Genomic DNA, 24136 nt, shown 5'->3' on the forward strand with positions numbered 1-24136 from the left:
AAAACCTGCTGGAAATGCTGGTCCCCCTAACCTACTCCCTAACACTCACTCAGACCCCAGCTGTGCCTAAGTCAAGTCCAGCCTCTGATGCTGCTGAAGAAAAGACACAGCTCTCATTGTTGGTGTCGTCAAAGCAGCAGATCTGTGTGATCCTGATCCTTTCTGTCCATAGGCCTGGGCTTCCCCTCACTGACCTTATGCAGAGCTATCTAATTACACAGGCAGTGATGGATCCAGACAGGGACAGGCAGAGTGAGCTCAGCTCCCATTTCACACTCAGTGGGGAGGCTGAGCTGTAACAGCACAACTCCATGCCACCAAAGGACCAGGTACCTTTAGTGGGGAGGAAATTCACTGAAAGGCTCCATCTGCTCCTGTATTAAACACCTGAGAAGCTGTTTCATATGGCAGGGAGAAGTGGAGAAAGGACGCAAGGGAAAAGAATTGGAATACGAATTACATGGAAGGAAAACCCTGAAGAAAGAAAAACCATTTAGAACATTGTACAACAGTTCAACTGAGAAACCATTTAGATGTAAACCTAGTAAGGATGGAATTTTAAAAAAGCTGAAATGTGGGTAATTAAACCCTTGGGAAATAGCAGTCAAATCAAGAAGAGCACATAGTTGATAGGCAAAACTTGCCAATGTGATCACATTACTGAGTCATGTTTTGTAGCCAAGACGATAAATAAGGCAAACAAATTTTTTTTTCAGAGATTACTGATAATGTTTTTGTGAATCTTGGAAGCTGCTCCTTTCTGGAAAGATTATGGTCGGTGCAGGCAGTGACTTTCAATGACTCTTTTGCTGTAAAATCAGCTGCCGGTTTGCTTGGAGCCTGGCTACTCGAACCACAGCCCGTGAATGAGCATCCTCTGGGAACCTGTTATAAATGCCGGCTCAAAAGACTCAGCTGACACCTCCTGAGCTGGGCCATTCACATGCACACTACAGATTGAGAAGCAGCACAGGTGAAGATTAAGAAGCAGGAAAACTTGAAAACGCACGTGTTTCCTCCAAAACACACGAAGGTTACCCCAGTCAGAAATCTCAAGTTAGTGTAACTCGCAGGTGAATCCAGCTCAGGAAAACTAATAAGACATCTAAACATAGCCTGAAAGCATCTGAACAAGACAGAGTTGAATGGCATTCAGCATTAAAATACAATGTAAAACTTAAATGCAAAAGGTGAAAGCTGATGTGCAAAGAACTACAGAAGTATACTCACAAAGGTAGCATTCACTAGGGCAAAATGATTTTAAGGAAACATGACTATCACTGCAGCCACACACACATACATAAGACATCACCACCAAGGTGACAAACAACATAGAAATGACAAGTAGATTTGGGTTTCCAATTCCTCCAGAGATCCTTGGGTTTCCAATTCCTCCAGAGATCCAAAATTGCCATCTGCATAATATTTGATGTAATTAGTTATAGATACAGTTAAGTAAGTCCATGTATCATTTACCTTTTGGAGTTCCTTTGAATTACTTTATTCTTTTCCAAAGGGAGAACCCAATTCATCTGCAGAATCTGGCTTAGTCTCCTATTTATTTTTCCTGGAGCAGTGTTTCTTAACCGTGATCCCTAGACAGATCACCTGCAGAACCTTATGAGAGTGCTTTTCAAAAACCTGTCTGCTGGATTCAACTCCAGATAATGATTCATAATCCCCATAGACCAAGCCTAAGAATGTACTTAATAAAATGTAGGTGATCTTCATTCAGTCACCTGTTTCATTTATTACATTGCATCTGGCATTGTAAAACGAACAATGTAAATACTCACTAACTGGATGTAGGAAAGAAAAGAACAGTCTTTCCTAGATAAAGTGATCAGGAAGGCCTCTCTGTGGAGGTGACTGGAGCACTAGGAACTCAGCCTAGATGCAGAGAAAACCCGTTTATTTTCAGCAGTAGCATCTGTGCAGTCCCCAGTGTACAGATGCTGCCTTTGGGGACCCATAGGAGCTGGGTTGATCTGCTGCTCAGTGTTACAGAAGTCAGCTCTGGACATTGTCGATGGATGTTAGGAGTCATCATTATGAATGTCTGGAACTGGGAAGAAGAAGATGGCAGAAGCAGACAACATCTGAAGTGACTACCCATTCAACACAATGAGACAACCAGCTGGCATCCTTAGAACTGTTTCAGGAAGTCCTGGAACTAAAGGGTCTATAAAGAACAAAGCAAAGAATTCGATTAGTAGCTCTCGCTTGATGCTCACCTTTCTCTCACTACCTCTCTGCTCATCTCCCTCCCTCAGTACATCGCCTGAAATAAGAATGCCACTGGATCTATGGGATATAAGCGGCTTCTTAAGGATCTCATCATTTGAGTAGAGGTGGGTTTGGGGAATATTCCATACAGATGCCTGAGTGTTATGACTTGTGTTTAGGTGTCCCCGCAAAGCCTCATGTGGATGAGGTGGGGCTTTCTTTTCCAAAGGTGGCTGAATCTGAAATGTGTGATGCTGAGATTAAGGGCCTGTGGTTACTAAACCACTACACTTGAGTGAGTGATTGGTTTGGCACCACCATAATCCCAGTGCTTGGTATATGTGCTGCTGAAGCGAGTGCTAATCCCAGTAGTTGGATGGGATAAAAAGGGCAGAAAGACGCTATTAAGCCCTCTTGGTTTTGCTCTCTTCTGCTACCTTGAACTGTTGTCCCTTGGCCATGCCACTCTGCCTTGGAGCCAGCCAATTATGGACTGAAACCTCTATGAACTGGGAGTTAATAAACCTTTTCCCATCTAACTTTGGGTGTAGTGTATTTGGTCTCAGCACCAAGAGAAAAGTAACTAACACACTGGACATTAGGTTTGTAGACTTAGACAAATAAGTACTCCTGACAGAGTGCCAAGGAGGTGAGCCTCTTGGGCCACCATACCACCACCCCAGAGCACAGAGGAGGTGGGCCATGAGGGTGCCAGCACCCCCCCTCCCCCACTGGATCCACACCGCAGAGTTGCAGGTGTCATAAAGGACATTGTTCTGAGCTTCAGAAGATAGAGTAGAAGTGAACAAGAGAAAGAGGGCCATTCTGAGGCCCATTGATGAAAATTAAAGCCCACTGGAAAAGTGAAGAAAACCTCTGCAATAAAGGCACACCAGACTACCTTAGTTGGGGGAGCAGCAGTGTGGACCAGAGAAGCATGGCTGCAAGCAGATCCCAGCCAGTTCTCTGCCCTGACCCCAGAGGCTGGGGAACATCAGCCCAAGCCAAGGGCCTGCCTGGAAAAGAGCTGCACAGGCACACAAGCAACAGCCAGAGGTTCACCCCAGTACCATCAGTAAGTGCATGAAACCCTAGCCAGAAGCTTGCTCACACAACAGAAATTGGGGTGCACAGCCCCCAGCCAAAGGCCCTCCCAGACAACAGCTACATAGGGGCCCTAGCCAGAGGCACACCTAGATACCATCCCAGGTGTGCACAGGCCCCAGCCAGAAGCCCACCCAGACAACAGGTCAGCTCAGGTATCCAGAAGGCCACCTTTCTGAACCCAGGAATTAGTGTACTGGTGAGCAGCAGAGAAAAGGCAGCTCTGTAGCTTGCTGAGAATTGCAGACCACTGAGTGAGCAAAAAGTTGCTTCAACAAAGGCACAGCAGGCTGCAGCTGTTGAAAGGAGAAGACATATAAACAAGTCTCAAAACCAGACTTCCAGATCACCTAAGGCAACCCCATAGGGAAATGAGATGGAACAATCTGATACTCAACCACCTGGACACCCTGAACTGGCAACAAAAGCAGATCTGGAAAAAATGAAATCAGAAACAATTTCTCAGATAACACCAGAGATTGTGCCCATAGTACAAGACATGATTAATAAATCTAGAAAGGAGCTCAGGAACATGATGGAATCCTAACATAGGAAACAAATGAATCCATAATAGAGATGCAAACTGATTTCCAGGAGATTAAAAACTCCATTGAAAGTTTACGTAGCAGAATAACCCAATGTGAGGGCAGAAATTCAGATATAGAAGAAAAGATTGGAATTAGTGACCAGGAAAAGAAAAATCTCTTTAAAATAGTAAGGGATCATGAGAAATCAATCCAGCAGCTACTAGACGATGCAAAGAAGAATAACATAATGCTAATCAGAGTCAGTGAAGAAAAAGGAGAGAGTGCAGATGACATTAAAAAAAAAAAAAACTGTTCACAGAAGTGAAGGCGGAAAACTTCCCAAGAAGGGGAAAAGAACTTGACATACAGATAAGGGAGGCATATAGGACTCCAACTAGCTGTGATCAAAAAAATCTTCACATAGCCATATAATAGTTAAGATTCCAGAAACCCAACAGAAGAACAAAATTCTAAAAGTAGCTAGAGAAAAGAAACAAATCACATACAAAGGAAAGCCCATCAGAATCACAGCAGACTTCACAATGCAAACCCTCAAGGCAAGAAGAGCTTAGAGTGATGTATTTCAAGCCCTAAAGGAAAACAGCCTCCAACCCAGATTGATGTACCCTGCAAAACTATCTTTCAAAATTGATGAAGAAATAAGATACTTCCATGACAGAGAGCACCTTAGGAACTTCATGAATACCAAACCAGCATTCCAAAAAATTTTAGGCAATATCCTAGAAACAGACAATGAGGATCATAAACCCAGGAAGCACAGCAGAATGAACCCATTGGGTGCAACAAGAAATTAAATGCAAAGGGGGAGAATCCAACAAAAAGAAAAAGTCATGACAATGATAAGTCAATATACATCAGTTATAACCATCAATGTTAATGGTCTCAATTCAACAATCAAAAGAAATAGATTGACAGAATAGGTCAAGAAGCAAGATCCAACAATATGCTGCATAAAAGAAACACACTTAATTTAAAAAGAAACTCATAGACTGAAAGTTAATGGGTGCAAAACAATACTCCATGTAACAGGAACCTGAAAAAAAACAGGAGTAGCTATCCTCTTTGCATATTAAATGGATGTCAAACCAAAATCTGAAATATTTCTGATCCCAAGAATTTCAGGTAAGGAACAGTCAACCTGTATGTACAAATCTATTGTGAACATATGTTTTCATTTGTCTTAAGTAAAAACTTAAGAACAGAACTGTTGGATCTTTACAGTAATACAAGAAATTTCTACATTGGTTTCCAAAATGGTTTTATCATTTTACATTTGCTTTAGCAGTATTAGAAAGTTCTAACTGGTTCACACCTAAGCTGACATTTGTTCTTTTAAAACTTTTAACTTCATCTCCCTAATGAGTGTATAATATGATCTTGTTATTGTACTGATTAGTATTTTTCTGATTCTAGTGTGGCACACCTTTCATTGTGCTGTACTGGCTCTTTATCATCTTCTTGTGCCTACTTTTTAATTGGGCTGTCTATTAATGAGCTGTAAGAGTTCTTTATATATTCTGGTCATAGGTTATATGTATTATAAATAGGTTCTGGTTAAGTACTACTTGTCATTTTCTTAATGATGTCTTTTAAAGTTCTAAATTTTGATGGAATTTCATTTATCAATTTTTTTCTTTTATACATCATGTTTTCTGTATCCTAGGAAATTCTTACTTACCCTAAATTCATGAACATTTTCCCTTATAATTTCTTCTTAAAGTTTTATAGTTTCAGTCTTTCATAGTTAGGTTCATAGATCCTTTCAAGTTATTTTTATGTATGGAAGTAAAGGGTTGAGGTTAATTTTTTACATACGGATACCAGGTGTTCTAGTACCATTTGTTGAAAATATTATCTTTTCCTCTTCTCTTGAGTTGAGTTTATGTTCTATAAAATGTTAATATTAAATAAACTTTCAAAAATCAGTGGACCATATATGTGTGGTTCTATTTCTAGATTCTCTGTTTTATTCTATTGATCTATATGTCTTTCCATAAGCCAATATTGCCTTGATTACTGTAGCTTTAGAAGAAGTCTTAAAATTAGGTAATAAATGTCTTCCAACACTGTTATTTTTTTCTTTTCCAGGTCCTTTGTACTCCTACATAACTTTTAAATTTCAATATCCAATTTTTCATTTATAGCAAGTATACATTGACCTGAATTTTGATATATACCTTGTGTTTTCTAATCCTGCTAAACTCAAATACAAGTTCTAGGGGCTCCTAGAGATTTCTTAGTATTTTCTCTGTAGATGATCATTTCATCTACATATAAGGATTTTACTTCTACCTTGTCAATCCTATGCTATTTGTTTATTTTTATTGCCAGACTATTTTGGTTTGGGCCTATGTTTCAAAATTTAATGGACAGACGAAGAGTAGGTATATCTGCCCTGGTTCCCCACTTTAGGGAGAAAGCATTGTATCTTTTCCACTCATATAAGGTATTTTTGCTGGAAGTATGGAGTACATGTCTTTTATCTGTTGAGAAGATTCTGTTCTACTTCTAGTCTCCTGATAGCTTTTACCACGAATAGCTATAGAATTTAGTCCAATACTTTTCCTGCAACTACTGATGGAATCATACATATGGCTTTTTCCTTTCCTTTGTTAAAATGATGACTTAGCAGGGATGGATCTTCCAATGCTGAACCAACACTGCCATCCCTATAATAAAACCACTTACTACATACTGCCAGATCTGACTTCTAATTGTTTTGTTAAACAAATTTTCATTCGTGTTCGTACTTTTCTATTATCTTTATCCAGTTTTAGTATTAGCACAATGTTCATTTCCTAAAATGAGGGGAGAAGTGTTCCTTCTTTTTTCTGCTTTAAATGTTTGATATAATTCATCAGTTAAAATGTATATGAGCCAGTTGTTGTCATATAGGTAGGTTTCAAGCTAGGAATATACTTTCTTTAATAGGTGCTATTCAAATTTTATATTTCTTCCAGAGTCAGTTTCATTAATTTGTCTTCCAAGGTACTTCATACAAGTTGTCAAATTTATTTCAAAAAAGATTTTTGTAATATGCTTTCTATATCCTTTTAAATTCTGTAAAATCTGTGGTAATGTCCTCTAAATCTTGATATTATAATTTAAAATAAATGTATAATTCATATTGTGTAATAGGAAGGAAAGGTCTAAAGGAGTAGAGGAAGTGGGAGGGGTAGGGGAAAGGAAAGAAGGGAAAAGAAAAAATATGAGAAAAGAAAAAAAATGGAAACAAAGTCTTTGTAAATAGGGAAGGGTGGAGGGGGTGAAGGGAGGGCAGGGGAATGGGGAAAAAATAAGAACCAGGATACGTCATGTAAAGGTACAAGATCCCAATGATGAATACAACTGTATTGTGTACCTAAAATGTACCAATAAACTTAATGGAAAAAAAATAAGTACTCCTAAGAAATAAAAATATTATAGACATGGAATATCAGCTTTCTCCTGCTAAGCTATATGGAAATTTTATTTGTGAGATTTTTATCTGCTACTGCCCAACTAAAGACAACACTTATGCCAAGTTCATTAGAAACTTTCAATACCTCTTTCAGGGAAATGTAGATGGTACTTACATGAATAATTAGTACATACTGCCCTAGAGCTACTTGAAAAAGTGTTAAAATGTCTACCCAAACTCTACAAGATCACATCCTAATCAAAAAGCTAAGGCTTACTCAACATTTTTTAATACAATAAAAGCATATGTTTCTTCTAATTTGATCTCGTTCAAACAGTGTGTTCTTCAACAGAGGGACATATCTGAGAATCGAAACGTAAGAAACATATGGCTTAGCCCCAAAGAAGTAGAAATTTTATGAAAGAAGAAAATGTGAATGCATCTGTTATAGAGAGTAAATGACAAAAGCAAAGTCACTTACATCAGTTTGTTTTATCTCTTTTATCACACAATGGGAGGAAGGTGATCTGAAATGGGTGGAGGATGTGGTTATGTAGTTAGATGGAACTGGTCAGAAAAGACCATGAGAGAAAGAGTTCTGTAGTGATTAAAATAACTGAAAATAATTATCCTATGTTTAAAATGACTATCCAGCAGGATCAGGATGCTAAAAATGTCATCCTAGGTAGAAAATAATTCCTGCCAAAGAGGAAGCACAGCATTATTATTAGAAACAAACAAATACCAGGTAGCTGGCACAAGCAGTATTTGAAATGAGTAAAGCAAAAAAGGTAAGATTTAAATCAGCAACATCGGCAGAGAGGATCGGTGGATTCTAATCCCAAATTTTATTGTGAAGATATGGACAAAATAATCCAGAAAGTGAGTAAGAAAGGTCATTCCTTTCTGAAAATGAGGCCCATTTTCAGTCTCTGTGGAGAGCAGGCAGTTTTCTAAGTAGTGAAAGGCCAGGGGAGGGGTAAAATAGCACGCATAGCATCTTGCTGTCTCTTCTACTTGGGTCCCTTGGAAATGGACAGGGGTTTTCTTTACGGTTTATTGAAGTACTGGTCCTTTTCGGGGGAGACTGAAGTAGCTTGCGTATTTATTGACTGGTATTGATCTCCTGTGTATTTTTAGTTTTGTGATGTTGGTGCTTGTGTTTTCTGATGGGAATGTGATTTTGTGTGACATTGATCACAAAAGAGTGCCTTTTCCATTCAAATGTAACAGTCTTTCCTGTTTTATCATACAAACAGAAAAACTATTCAATTTATTTATGATAAAATGGGAGTGGAATAGGAATTTCCTTGAAAATTTTAAGTTTACATCAAGTTAGAGGGACCCTAGAAAAAGTGATAAAGATGCAAATAAAATATTGGCTGCTGCTTATTTCTTTTCCCCTGTTGATCTATACTATTAAACTTGTATTTATTGCATAAAAAAAGAGAAAGGTTGTTCCTCTTTTACTGATAAACAAGTAAGACTATTATCATTATATTCTACTGAATACTAATTTTATTTATCAACCTGAAAAAATTAGAAAAGAATTGAAATTGTTTAATGAAATTTAAAGAAATGATATCTTAAATATAAGTTGGCCATCAAAGAAACAATGAGAGCACAGCAAAGTTGTGCATTTTAGTAAGCAAACAAGCCTGTAGCTAAAAATACTAAATTTTGCCACTATGAAGCATATTACTGAAAAGTGAGTAACTAAAATTTCTCTTCCTCCCTCTCTCTCTCTCTTTCTCTCTCTCTATGCAGAGAAAGAGAAAGAATTAATTTGAACAAAATTGACTTACATTTATATAAAATTTGGATGCTGAGTATGACAAAAAGCCAGCATTACATATCTGAAACTGTTGTTATTCAGAATTACGGGTCTACATATTTCTTTATTTCACAGACTTACAAACATTGTCATTTTCATATATAATTAATGTTTCTTAAAATACTTATGAGGTTGAAATTCTTGCCTAAATAGCTACTGAAATTACAAGAATTAATCAAAATATAGTGAGCAAAGCTCTAAATTGAACATATCAAAGTATGATTTCATTTCTACTGAATTTTATACTCGAGACAAAGGATAACTATTTCTAAGAATAAGAATACTTTTTAAAAAGATTTTAGGATCATTTATAGCAAAATAATAGTGAAAGCATAAACAGATGGGTTCTACGTACTCTTTTAGGGCTAGCCTAGAGAACAGGATACTGTGGAGGTACTATCCATGTAAGGAACAAACATCTAAACCCTTCTTCAAGGCTAAGCTACAGTTTAAGTTTGATAAAACGAAACAAGAATTTTTTGAACAGACATAGCTTCTTTTCAAGCATTAAAGCCCTAGTTAAAATTTCATTTCCAGGTGTGCTGCTGTTATTGTTATGTGAAGAATAAAGACCTTAGCAATTAAATGCCAGCTAGAAGAGGACAAGATTTTTTATTTGGATTTAGTGCATAGCAGAGTGACTGGTACACACTTGGTGCTCAATAAATACTTAAGTGATAATGCAGAGATACAAACAGAGTTCATACCCAGGTCTGCATCCATTTAAGTATTAAGCATACAGTTGACACTATTTGTTATTGATGAACTTGGATTTTCTCTAACACTAGCAGTATGTCTACATTTGCAGTTTGAGTCACTTCTCACACAAAAGCTTCCTGTTTCAGTTACTGTTTCCTTTCATTTATTCTCAATGTGTATACTCTGTACAAGATATACCTTTCATACAATAATCTCAGGAGTGAAACAGCAGACTAGACTATCAATAATCAAAGTTTGACCCCATTAAAAAAAAAATTCCCTGAGATTTCCTTCTGTTTCTCTGTCAATCTGCTGATACCACCTCTCCTCTTGACATACTAAGGATGCACTAACTCCCACGTACCTCCAGAGAGAAAATTTTAGAACTAATAAAGGATGTCAGGGTGCTTTCTGGAAATGAACAATTTTTTAAAAGCCAGTAGCATACATACTTAGTGGAGTAAACATAATTACAAAATTTAACAAAAGCAGAAAAAAAATTTTAAAGCATGGATAAACTGTAGAATTAAAGGAATACACTTCAGCAGTTTAAATAAAGAACTACTGTTATATGTACCAATATGATATAAAAATAGAATTTCAGAAAGTTTTTAAAGCATTCAGAGTAATACATTTACTAATGTTTATCAACAGATAAATTAATGGTATACACTATATATCCATATCCATGTAACAGTAAAGATGACTGAGTACTGTATTAAATTGAAACAGCAACTTTGAGGTAACTATTGGTTCTGATGAGGGGAAAATGAATTAGGAAAGGGATAAGAAAGGTATTATAAGTAGTATTTGTCATATTTTATGTCCTTTCAAGAATCCAATCTAAGTAAGAAATCAAAATGTGGCATTTATCATGAGTGTCTACGATATTGTTCTCTGTGCTTTTAATATGCATGAGACACATAAATTTTTAAAAGAATGGTGAGGGAATATATGGGGATAATCGTGATCATAGGACATCCCAGAACATGGAGGAGGAAGTGCTTTCAGAGGAAGATCTAGACTGTTGAGGGGGCCATTTGGTTGGGTGGTTAAAACCTCACTGCTTCACCAAGAACCTATAAGGCAGAGTGGCTAAAACTTTGGAGACTAATATAAGATGGGCAGGAGATTGAATTTTTATTTGATCACTGATTAGCCACAAGGATTTGGTCAATCTTAATTTCACCAAGCTCCCATATTTTCACCTCTAGATGCTAGTAATAACAGTTCCTACTCATAGAATTATTTTTAAGATCAAAAGAAATAATGTATATAAAGAACATATTATAAATATCAGTGACCTACTAATTTGCTTTACATCTCTCAGGTGAGAAAAAGTTGAATGAAATAACTTTGCACAAACGGTAAGTTCAATTCAACCGGGGCTCCTCTGGGCTTCCGAAGAATTCGCAGTATCATTAGGAAGGCAAAAGTGTGGGAGAAAGAGCTTGGAATAAAAAAGGGGGATCTCATGTCTTGGCTCCTCCACTAAAATTACTTAATCATTCTGTTTCCTTTCCAAAAGTGGAGATAATAAAACGTTTAAAAACTATTTTGTAAATACCAGATGAGATCAACTATGAAAGAATGACAGAAACAATGTCTTCCATAAAAGAGTTGCTCAGACAATCGCCATGGCCTTTGAAAAGATGAATGTGAGACTAAGTCACCAGAAGTCACGAGGAGCTCAACGTGGGTGGGGAAGAGCGGAGGCTTGTGCAGCTAAAGGCTGCAGCTTGTAAGAGTGTAAGATCTATTGCCTTTCTGAGCAGAGGATTATTCTAAAGGTGTCAAACTTCTCAAGTCTATTCCAAATTGCTTATTTATGGAAGTGACAAAATTCTTCCGGTGCTTTGCAAAGAAGCTCTTGAATTTTTGGCTCATTATCCTTGAAAATTTTCTTCATCAATCTTCTGAAACAGGATCCCTGCGGGCTTTGTTCCCCTATCTTATCTAGTTCTACAAACTAGTTTTATTATCATTTTCAATTTTAATCTGGACCTTTCCAAGTATATTTGCCTAAATTTCCATGCGCCATTGGTAAGGCAGGATACCGTTGTTAAAAAAAAGTCTGGATTGCACACCCGGGTGCTTGATTCGTCTGGAATCCTCCGCAAGAGCTGAGATAACCTCTTCTGGAGAGCTTATCTGGCTTGTTTTTACAAATCGAAAACAAGTTGCTGAACAAGGGTTTATCTCAACCAGGAGAGCTACTTAAACAATTTAGATAACTTCCTATTTGCCAACCAACTTTCTGTTATCAGGAAATACTATACGGAGTGGCTGAGTGTGTAAAAGAGGTAGAAATTTTCAGCACACATTTCTATTCCAGCCAGCAAGATGCTGTTTCAATAACAGACAAGTGTTGAAATGCTATTAAAAGTGTACAAAGTATCTGCCAGTCAAAAACACCAGAGCAAGCTGTCACAGATAGGCTCCTGGATCCACAGCACTGTGAATTTTTGTTTGCTTTTATCACAACTGGGAGTACAAAGAGCCACTTACCTGAGACCTGGGACAGTAGCCATTTTCATCTTCTGCTTTAATAGATGTATTTTGGAGGCATGTGCCTGAATGATGCTTTATTTATAGAGGCGTTTCCAGAAACCCTCCAAAATTCACCAGGCATACCTTTAGAATTCCTCAAGATAAAAAGCGCCCTGCAAAACTTGTGGGGGTGGAGAGGGACAGAAATTCCAGAGGCTTCAAAGGAAAGGACAAAATGTGCTACCAGAGTGTTTTTTGTAAGTGAAACTAATTTTCAGCGGTGGAATTGGTTGCAAAAAAATAAAAGTGATCTATGCCGCCGAAGAGGAAGTCATGCGGGAAATGTTTCCTGCACTACACTTTGGCGAGTGGAATCCTGCACTGCTAGGGAAATATCACAGAAGAACGTTATGGGGAGAGATAGAAATGTAAAGTAGAGAAGGCTAGAGCTGAGTGTGGACGGAAGCAGACGCTCTTGGATGGAGCTCGGCCGGAAGTTGAAAAAGGTCGCCTCAGACCTGGCAACTTCTGAACAATAGGCCTCATTAGCGATGAATTGAACCTTCTGCCAGTCACAGGAACAAGAAGCTGGGGGAAATACTTAAGAATAAAAACAAACAAGTCCTCTGTGCATGGCCAACTGTGGATAGGCCCGCTATGCTTCTGGGGAACTTGATCTACACAAAGGGATTCTGCACCTTCTGAAACAGCATCCTAATTTGAAGACAGCCAGGAGTAAATTTGAAAACAAAGACGAACCTCTTGCCTTGGATATATTTCTAAAATAAGACTGACAAAACAGAGAAAAGATTAAAGTAGTGGGGTCGAAAATGGCTAAATCATTTACTAACAGAAAAGCTGGCAGAAAAATGTGACTTTTAGAAAAACTCAAATCTGTGTGCTGTGAAATATCTGTGAAAGGCTTTGGCCTGTGTAAAGCCATCCTAAGTGTCTTACATGGGACAAAGAATCCTCAGCTCGAGTTCACTTTCAAATCCAGGAATGGCTCAAGTAGTGTGGACCAGAAAGAAGGGTGTAACCTGAAACATTTTACTTCACTCCTTGAGACTCACTTTCTTTATTTTATTTTTATTTTATTGGTACGTTTTAGATATACAGAATGATCACATTCATCACAGGGAATTTGTAACTGTACACAATATATCTTGCCTCTTCTTTTTTCCCATATCCCTCCCCTCCCTTCAATTCCTCTTCCCCTCCTTATTTCCTTGTTTCCATTTTTCCTTCTAGTCTCTTTCTTCTTGTCCCTTCCTTCCTCTCCCCTTCCTCTCACCTGGTTCCCCTTCCCATTTAAACATTTTCTTCATTTCCCCATATCTGTTATACATTTTGGTCCTTATTTACACTTTCAGCTTCTCACACCAGAAAAACAATGCAGTATTTAAACATGGGTGTCTGATTTATTTCACTTAAGAGTCTGATCTCAAGGTGTATCCATTTACCTAGAAATGTCTCCAGCTTATCCTTCTTTATGGCAGAGTAGTACTCTGTTGTATAAAAAACCACATCTTTTTTATCCATTCATCAGTTGATGGGTGGTAGAGACCCCTGTAGTCAGGTTCCAGTACCCACTTGCCTCGTATACGACACAGGCCTGAGAAAAAGAATACACTAAGAGCCAAAACTAAGAGAGAGAAAGCGGGATGACCAATGCCAGTGTAATCCACAAAGGTGCTGGACTGTGCCAGGCACTGACTTTTATTGGAAACCATTTGGGGTGAAGGCAAGTGTGTTTTTTATGGAGATTAATGTAAACAAGGGTCATAAAGGACAAGACACAGCATTCTAGAATTAAGAATGGAATAGACCAAATATAAGGTTGTAATTAGAACATTGTCCTTCTAGTCTGAAGGTTTTAGTTGTGGGAATGAAATTTGAGTGCGAGTTACTCTGACCTCAGCATGTAGGTTTTGGTCAGATTCACTTCTGCAAACAAGCCAACTGTGGGGTTAACTCTTTACAGCCTGCCTTGGGCATAATCAATATTACAGTCCTGCAGATGGGCATTTGGGCTGTTTAAAAGATTTATCTATTACAAACTGCTGCTATAAACATGGATATGTATATATGGCTGTGGTGTGACGCTTTTAATTCTTTCAGTAAGATACCGAGAAGGGAAATAGCTGAGTCAAATGGAACCTCTAGTTTTAGTTTTCTGAGGAATCTCCACACTGATTTCCATAGTGGTTGCACCAGTCTGCACTCCCACCAGCAGTGGAGAAGGGTTCCTTTTTCTCCACATCCCTGTCAGCATTTGTTACTGGTTGATTTCTTGATAATAACCATTCTGTCTGGGGTGAGACGGAATCTCAGCATTGTTTTAATGGGCATCTCTCGAATAACAAGTGATGTTGAACAATTTTTCATATATTGATCTGCCATTTCTACTTCTTCTTCGGAGAATTGTCTATTCATCTCATACGCCCATTTTTGGACTGGGTCTTTAAACTGATTTTTTTTGTTGTTGTTCTTTGTATATTCTAGGTATTAGTCCTTTGTCTGAGGAATAGCTGGAAAAAAATTTTTTCCCACGCTGTGGGTTGTCTACAATCCAGTTTCATTCCCACTCTAAAACTGAAATGACATTAATTTCCTGAAGCTACTGTGATGATTTAACCAGGAGTATTGATAAGGACCATAGCACTTCCTTTGTGTGCAGTAGAGAGCCAATGATTTCAGTTGATCATTATTAATATTATTATCACTTTCATTAGCATCTTAACTAACCCTATGCATGGCTTAAGGAACTTTGCCTGAGTTCTAATGAAAGGACTTACAAAGTGAAGATAGCTATTTTATTAGTTCTAAAGATATTGAGCAGGATTCAGTGTCCACAGCCTTAATATTAATATGGAAGCAAGAAACAGTGCCATAAAGCTGGAGTAGTATCAAATCAAGGAAAGGCTGGATATGATGCCCCAGCCCCAAAATGATTGCAGAAAATCTCAAAACACAGCATTAAACATGGTGGACCTGCTTGCTGAGAGAATTACCCCTTTTCAGTTCCTTCAGTTTCTGATTAATGTCAGGAGCAAGCATGAATGGGTGCTAACAACTCTCCTATTTTAGCACCTAACACTTACTAATCTCTCTTCTACCAAACACAGAGTAGGCCTCAGGTCCAGACTCCTTACAGGCAATCACCTTTACCTAAAATGTTGTGACAAGGTCTTTTACATAGTGTTCATCCTTATGGCTGACTTTTAGTCAGAGTGATGTATTGTTTTTCCATCCAACATAGTGATAAAGCATTTGGTTTCAGAATATATATATGTGAGGATGCGTAAAAGGAATATTAAGTAAATTATTGTTCATTATTGACATTCCACACAAAAACCATAAAGATGCAAGTTGGCCCAACTGCTATCCCTGTTTCTAGCTATCTCACCTTTGTTTACCACCAAAAGAGTCTCGGGATATGTATGTTGTTATGGAACAACTCTTTGTGTGCTCTTCAAAGTCACATGCTTAAATTCTAACATTCAGTGAGGCAGTACTTGGCTAAGGAAGTAATTCATGTTGAATGAGTTTCTAAGGTTGGGCGTCATATCCAACAGGCTTAGAAAAGATATCAGAAATCTCGTACACATCCTCCCCCGCCATGCACAAAGGGAGCAGTCTGCAAGCCAGAAGAGAGAAACCCAATTGGCCAGATCTTGATTTGGACTTGGTGCCTCCAGAACCATCTCTTCTAGTCGCCAAAGTGGACTAAAACGTGTGGACACCTCGTAGCACACATCCAAGCTCTGTGTACACCCCCCACAAACAGCCCCCAATCCCCTTTGTGCCAAGAAGTGAATAGTCACAGTGGCAGCATCAGATACCATCAAAAGGACAGACTTAGGCTAAGGGCCCAGCAGGCCCTGAGTACCAAAATGTGGTCTGGAAGAGCAGGAATAGGCTCAGGATAATTGTCCAACCTGGGCCCCAAGAAACCCCAGCTTCAGTGGGGTGTGATTAAGGGAGTACAGTGAGGCCTCAAAAAATGCGGGCTTAGTCCCAGCCCTTACATTCAGAGACTCCACCCTGGTAGGTCCGTGATGCCTCAGGGAACTGGAAGTTTTCAGTCAGGATTTCTGATGCATCTGATGGGAGCATCTCATTCAGAAAACTGTCCTGAAGGGTAATTATTGTGTAGGAGTTAAGTGCATAACTAGATGTGCTTAAGTACATTCTAATCCAAAATATCTGGCCTCGAGTACTGCCTCTCATGTGTACTAGCCATAGATCTCCATACATGTTTCTTAATATATTTATGCCTAATTGCCTCACTTAAATTGGGATAAGTAGAAGTAACTAATTCATATGGTTGTTATGAGAATGAAACAAATAAGGATTGGTAGAGATAGACAGATAGATAGATAACATTTATGCCTAAAAAATGTTTTAAAAAATCAAGAAAAATTAGTAAACGTTCACTCCTGTTTAAAATAATCATGGCATCATTGTGGAAAAAAAGAAAACAAATTTATTTACCAAATCTATGAATAAATTTTGCCACTGGATAGGTAAAGATATTTAAATCAGTTTCTGATGTAAAGTTTTGGACACATGTGAAATTTAACATCATATATGTTCTTCCTATATTCATTATATTTCTCCTTCATTAACTCCCATAATTGAAACTTCGTTTGGAATATGAAGTAACATTGAGATGACAAAGAGTATAAAATTATTGTCTGTACATAGTGTGAAAGTCATTCCATCTCTGTTGTGTAAACTCTCATTAGTAAAGATGCAAAGTTGGTGTACGCCTTGGAGGATTTCCGATTTCTGGGATTACCAAACCCTTCTGTGAAAGGCAACACTACTGCTTATTTCCATCATGCTAAATTCCTGATGACCTCCTCTTCTACCCTATGAAAAAAGACATGCTTATTCTTACAGACTAAGTGAATGCTTACTGAGAACATGGAGCTAGTACAGCCTACAGGCTAATGAAATAATATTGCAGATCTCACATTTCCATGTGGCGGAACAGGAATAGAAGAAATCCTACTAAAGCTGGTACTGACATTCCCAGATGTGCAGCCATTAACACATGCTAAAACAGGCTCTTTAAAAAGTCTGTGCATTTTACTCAAAAGGAATATAAAGTACCATTCCCTAAAGTAGCCACTAATGTTCAGTCCTCCTTAACTCAGGAGTTAGCAGAGCAGCAAGCAATGTTCTGGAACATTTATACTGTCATGAATGCCACGGATAGGAAAGAAGCAAGACAATGTAAGACAGCATGGAAGTTTTATTCTTTATTGGTTCTTTTGAGCACTTGCAGGATCATAAGATACTGATTTATAGTAGGATTAACCCAAAGTAGCTTACGTATCACTGAAGGGCTTCATTGAAAGCCTGTTTATCCATTATTGTTTACTGCTAGCCAACATATTTCCTGGTGATGAGGAGGGGACTCTTGTCAAAAATCTAGGGGAGAAAGCAGCATAAATCTACTCTCTACCAGTCCTGGTTAACTACTGAATGCAGTACCTGCCTGGACAAGGGGCATATGTCTTGCTTAAAATGACTCCTTTGGAGGTTAATGAAGAATGTGATATCATCCAATATTTGGAATGCATTGAAATGCAGTTCAAATATTTTCCTAATAAGAGTCAGAAGTTACTGATTTTTACAGGAGAATGAAGCCCCACATAGTGGCCCATAATACCACAGGATCCCTCCATGTTTACCGCAGCAATTATAAGCACAATACTGAGTGCAAGATATGTTTTGATTTCAGCTGTGGTTTTTCAACACTTACTGAAGATACGAAACAGTATTTTTTACCACAGCTTCTTTGACCAGGTTTCTTGGTGCACTGTTCATTCTTCAAGACAACATTGCATTCATAAATCAGTATGTGTATGTGTGAAAATATAGAAATTTGCTGAGAAGTTCACATTAGGCCAAAAATAAATGCCTTACTGATCGTTGCACTGCAAAAATGCTTACTGCCATAGCTGGTCCATGGTGGGTTTTTAATTAAATATTGAACTGAGAGTGTGAACCTCCACTCAATAGTGAAAGAGTTCACACATCTTCCAGGAAGATGTTGGCTCCTACCACTTCTTTTATTTTTATCAAAACAATTTTACTTCTCTTCCAGGGCTACAGCTCAGTGACAAAGCACTTGGTTAGTATGCTAGAGGTCCAGAGTTTAATACCTAGTATTTCAAAAAATAAAAATAAAATAGTTTACTAAAAATTAAAATAGCTCAACAAAATAAAATAAGTTACTACCTTATCAATAGATTCATCAGATACAAAGGTTCCTATTTGCATGGTAATCCAAGTGCATTGATGGCTCCTTAAAATTCACCCCTTTTAGTGTTTCTGTATTTTGCCATATAAGGCTATTGGCTCTATTTCTTAATCAGAACCTGGTGATATGACTTGCTTTTGCTATGTAAATGTTTATTACTATTCATCACCAATTATTTGTGGTTGTATGTTACACAGCATTAGCTACCTGATGGAAAGAGTATGTTTAGTTCTTCTACATTTCACCTGTGCTCTAAATCTTCTGGAAGATGGAATTCACCTTTTTGCTTTAAATCAGGAAAAACAGAAATTTGGCATCTACTCACATTACTTTTCCCTCCTTAGAGTTTGGTATAGTACTATCTCTTTTGAACCTCAAAATACCCATGCCACTTTTTAGAAAATACACATTGAAGCATCCCATTATATCATGAACATGAAATAGGACATTGGTGGAGTCTGAATGTGCCCATCAACATTCTGGTACTGAGAAATTAACCCCTAGGGGAACAATGTTGTGAAATGAGGGCCAGTGTGTAGGTAATGAGGACTCTGGCCTGGTGAGTGGGTGACTGTCACCACCGCACAGAGGTCTTGCTGGGGTGTGTTTGTCATTCCACTCTCCCTGGTCTGAGGATGCAGTGTCCTTCCCCTTGCCGCCATGTGAGAATGGAACACAAAGACCCTCACCAGAGATCAGCATCTTGAACTTACCGTCATACCCTTCAGAACTGTCAGAAATAAACTTTTGTTCTTTGCAAGTTACCGGGTCTCAGATATTTTGTGCCAACAGAAACACTTACCCTTTCTTCTCAGGCATGCAGCAGAACTTTCTGGGGACAGCAAATGCTCACTTTTCACAGGAAATCCCTGCAGAATTAACTGCACAAGCTGACAAAGCAGCGCCGGCTGTTCCTACAAGCGTCAGGTACTGCAGCTCTGTTCTTGTGCTGATCATAACCTCTACAAGGTCTCCTAAGCCTAGCAAAGACATTTTGGCATCTCACCAAAGAGTTCAGAAGCATCTTCTACTTAGTACATATGAGTAGAACAGACTCTCAGTTCCTTGAAGGTGTAATTGGACATTTTTTTGGTCTGTTTATCCCAAGTATTGAGGAGTACTTGGTGAAATAGGTACTAAATATTCTCCAAATGAATGGCTAGAGGGTTATATACATGTTCCTCTCTGGAGGAATGCCTAAAATAGCCCGGCTAACTATCATGGGCAGGAAAATATGAAAAGAGGCAAAGATCTGAAATCTTCTGCAGAAGATGGGGCATTTTGCCAATGTACTTTCCTCCAGGCCTGCCGGTTTCAGCAAAAATCAGTTGTGTCACAGCTTGTCTTGTCAATCTGCGTTTAGACAGGTTAGTGACTGTGATTTGTATCCCTTTCGGCTATTTTTTACTAAAAGTCTAGATTTTATCAAGAATCACAGCAGACCCTGCCTCTAAAATCAGAAAAGATTGTGACTTCCTTACCCATTCATTCTTCCACTTATTTATTAATATGTTGAAACCATTTGTGTTCTTCATGCATTCTCCAAGAATGTTCAATAAATTATACTGTGAGATATTTAAACAAGTCATTGTAATTTTGATAGTAAATGCAAGACCCAGGGGGTAGTGGGAATTTTTCTGTATTGTCTAACTTCTCCTCAAGTGGACTTAGGAACTCTTTATAGAGGACATGAGATTTCTGCTGCAACTTCCAGAAGGATAAGGAGTTAATTCACTTCAACACTGGGGAGTCCATGTATCATGGGACATATAAATGAAGCAGAGAAAGAGAAAGACATGTTTGTTTCCCTTGTGTGGCTCATCAACTAATGATGGAATGACACACAAAATTTTAACTATGAAATATTTTGTCAAATATAAAAATAATATTAGAAAATCAACAAACCTACTAAAAGTGATGCAGAAGATAAGAGGAATTTATTTATTCATCTCTCTGCCATTTAACAGGTACTTTTCCTGGGACATTGTGTAAATAAAATCCTGCCAAACGAATAAGTGAAGGTCACAAAATCTTTATTATAAAGGAAAATATTTATTGAATTCAGTAGTATATTATTGGCTAATCCAACTGTAAAAATGGCCCACTGATAGCGACCTGAAAAGATAGAATTATTAGGAGACACTTCCCTAGAACTCGGACTTTTAGGAAATAGCTTACAAGGCAACACAATGTATTGTCTCTCTATGTACACACGGGGGTTGAATGGGATAGGTTGTTTGAGAGGATAACAATAGTCCAACTGAAAAAGAGAAGCAACTCTAGGTATTTCAAGATGAAAAAAGTCTGCATAGGAGATTGAATACAACAGTAAACGAACAGCTACAAATTCCAGTAGGGTATTGGGAGGGTGTCCCATAGTTAGTTATGACAGGTGCCTTACAATTCCAGAAAACAGAGTAAACAGGGAAACTGGAGCTGCCTTTTAGAACCTGGAAACAGTTCCAACATGTCTGGTGAGAAATGAGGCTTCCCTGGAAAGCTCTCAACATAGCAGGAGCCACAGAGGCAGTGCTAGCGACAATATCTAAAGCACAGAGAGATGAAGACTCCTCTGGCCAAATGGGGTGTTCATTAAAAATTGCTAACCCAGAGTATTTATCAACTTCTGTGGGGTAATGACTTGCAGGATGGTTGTTTTCCAACTACTAAGGATTAATAATTCAGTTGAAAACTTATGATTGTGCAATATGATTTCTGCAGCCATTATGAGCTAGCTCCAGCTCACCTTGCTTCTGGAGCTTCTTTACTAAGAGTCCATGAATGAAACAGGAGCCTGAGAAGTGCATTTACCTATGACACAAAATTGAAAGGGACCTGGGAGCAAACCAAGATCAGGACACAAGCTTTCTCAAAATGTTCACGAATTCTATCTAATTTTCTTGCACAAAAGAGCCAAAGATCAATAGAACTCAACCATCTGCCAACCTCTGTTATTAAATCCAAGACAGATGCAAGCCTATAAATTGTGGAGCCCTGTCCTGGATAAGACAAAAACAGCAGTAAGCTACACAAGTACAATCTCTACCTTGGGGGTTCCTGTGGGCTGTGCCTTACTATCTGCAGGGAATTGTTCCAGGACCCTTCTCCACAGTTATCAAAATCCACAGATGGTTGAGTTCTTTATACATGCGACAAAACATCTGCACCTGACCTAGGCACATTCTTCCTCCATATGCTTTAAATCATCTCTAGATTACTTAGGGTCCCTAATAGATTGCAAGTGCTTCTTAGATAGTTAATTTGCTGTACAGTTTAGGGAATAATAACAATTTTTAGAAGTCTATAAATGTTCAATATAGAAGCAATGTTTTTTCCAGAATATTTTAAATCCATAGCTCTTGAATATAAGGATGCAGAACTCAATGATAAAGAAAGCCACTTGCCCTTCAATTAAAGGACGAAACTAAACCAAAACCCCCCACAGAACAGTAAAATTGATTCATGACTTAATATAGCAGTAAAGGATAAAAAGAGTTTTTTTAAAGAATCTGTAAAAAGGAGGGCAAGCAGCATTTTTTGTAGAAGTAGAATTCAAGGTAAGACTTAACAGACAAAAAGTCACTGGACAGAGGTGGTGAACTGTACTCATTCAGCTTGGCTAAGCTGGAAACTACGTTTCCCACAATTCCTTCTCTAGTACCAGATTAGAACTGTGACCTGAGATCCGAAAAGCTAAATGAAGCAGTAGTTATCATTCACTGAAGGTTTTCATGGGAGAGGTTCTTTTCTGGCCGTATCTATTTTGGGGTTCTAAATGCCTCATTTACATGAGTATCCATTTCAATCTCTGCATGTGGGAAGTTTTCTGAAGTGATTTTGGTGAATAAATCATTTATGCCTTTAGCTTTCTTCTCAAGTCCTTCTTTGACAGGTGCTATTTATATCTAGAGGTCTCCGGAGACCACTCAGAGGTGGGGCTTTTGGAAGGTGATTGGAATATGGGAGTGGTCTGGTCAGAAGAGCTGGGTCACTGTAGGCATGGCCTGGAAAGGTTATCCACACCTCCAAACAAGGCCATAGCTACACAAAGGCAAGAGCTTCATACGGCCAGCTCCCTCTTAGTGGGCTTACCTTGCCAGCTGGATATTCTTGGCTTCTCAGAAAGGCCATGACCTCTGATCTCCATTGCTTTATTCCAGACCTTCATCACCGTAGCACTTTGTAAATATGTCATAACTCTTACAATAAGTCTCCTATCCTATACGGCTCAGTGACTGTGCTCCTGTCACAGAATGCTAGGTCAACATCCTGCTAGGTCAAGAGCACATGAATACTGATTCTAGATAGAAAGAAGAGTATTCCCACAGCCTCATGCTTGATGTCTCTGAGGTACTTATATAGGACTAGTGTTTTAGGACTGTCCTATATGAGTGAGAGGCATGGGTCTGGCCAAATTAAATAAGCAGGAGACAAAATTTCTTAGGCCTTAAAGCCATACTTAAGATTCTGCTGCCTAAGGGTGACAAGTTTTTGAAGCGGAAGAGTGATATACAATATTCTTTAGGTTAAAAATTATTATTCTAGTTATCAAATGGAGAGCACTAGAGAGAAGAACAATAAGAAGCAGGGGTCTACATGGGCATATTTGTGCTACAGCGAAGGTACAGGAGGCAGAGAGAAGTTAGTAGATCCTATCTGAAGTTATGCTAGCCAAATTAGGTGATTTAATTACTGCAGTGGCATACTGATTCCTTCATGATAAAGCTTAAGTGTTCAAGCTTAATTTCACTAAAATTATAATCTCTACAGCTTTCTTAAAAAAAACCAGCTTGTAACTACTAACTCTGTGCATAATATATACAGTAAAATAGTCAGCAAGTTCTGTTAAATAACCTAGACAATGATAATAAAACATTTACAATAATAGTAATAGAAAATTTAAAATATTAACATATAATTCTTAATATAAGCCAACTGTAGTACTACTACAGTACTACTATTAAGAATAATAGTGATAGAAAAAAATGAAATAATAGCATACCTAGTGCTTGTTTCCTATAAGTCAGGCATCGTTTGTTGTTGCTGCTTGATGATTTTTGTAGAGTTTTTTTCTCCTGTTGCTATTCTTTTCGTCTTTGTTTTGTTGTTCATCACTGGACCTACAGCATCATGTTAAGGGTATGCTCTGCTGTTGAACCACACCCCAGCCCTTAGGCATAATATTAAATTATACAGCAGATGGTTTCCCAAGATGGGATCTATAAATTCTATTCTCTTCTGTGTTCACAGGACACTCCTCAAATCGAGAGGTGGATAATTTCTCACCCTGTCTTGTATTTAAAGTGGTCTTGTTACTTCCTTTGTTAACAGAATACAGCAGAAGTGAGGCTATGTCAGTTCTGGACATGGCCCAGAAAGTCAGCTTTTATCCTCTTGAAAGCCACTGCCATGGAAGAAGTCTGACTGCCGTGACTTCAGCATGGTGAAAGGAAGCCCATGCTAGCCATGTGAGGAGGCCAACAAGAGAGACATACATACACACAGACAGACAGACAGAGCAAGAAATGTTCTGCTTGCCTCTAGCAATTCCTGCTGAG

The 24136-nt window shown here is 38.3% G+C and overlaps 1 long non-coding RNA gene across 1 annotated transcript in view; it reads left to right on the forward strand.

The window, feature by feature from the left end:
• Positions 1-8066: 8066 nt before the first annotated feature.
• The window catches only part of LOC147824098 (uncharacterized), a 34268-nt gene continuing 18198 nt past the window's right edge, over positions 8067-24136 (forward strand). Inside the window, exon 1 of the long non-coding RNA XR_015442892.1 lies at positions 8067-8160. This is a non-coding gene — a long non-coding RNA (uncharacterized LOC147824098). The remainder of the gene's footprint in view (positions 8161-24136) is intronic.

This window comes from Heterocephalus glaber, unplaced genomic scaffold (assembly GCF_053883595.1).
Source record: "Heterocephalus glaber isolate CG9 unplaced genomic scaffold, H.glaber_assembly_v1.0 deba00001555, whole genome shotgun sequence".
NCBI lineage: Eukaryota > Metazoa > Chordata > Mammalia > Rodentia > Bathyergidae > Heterocephalus > Heterocephalus glaber.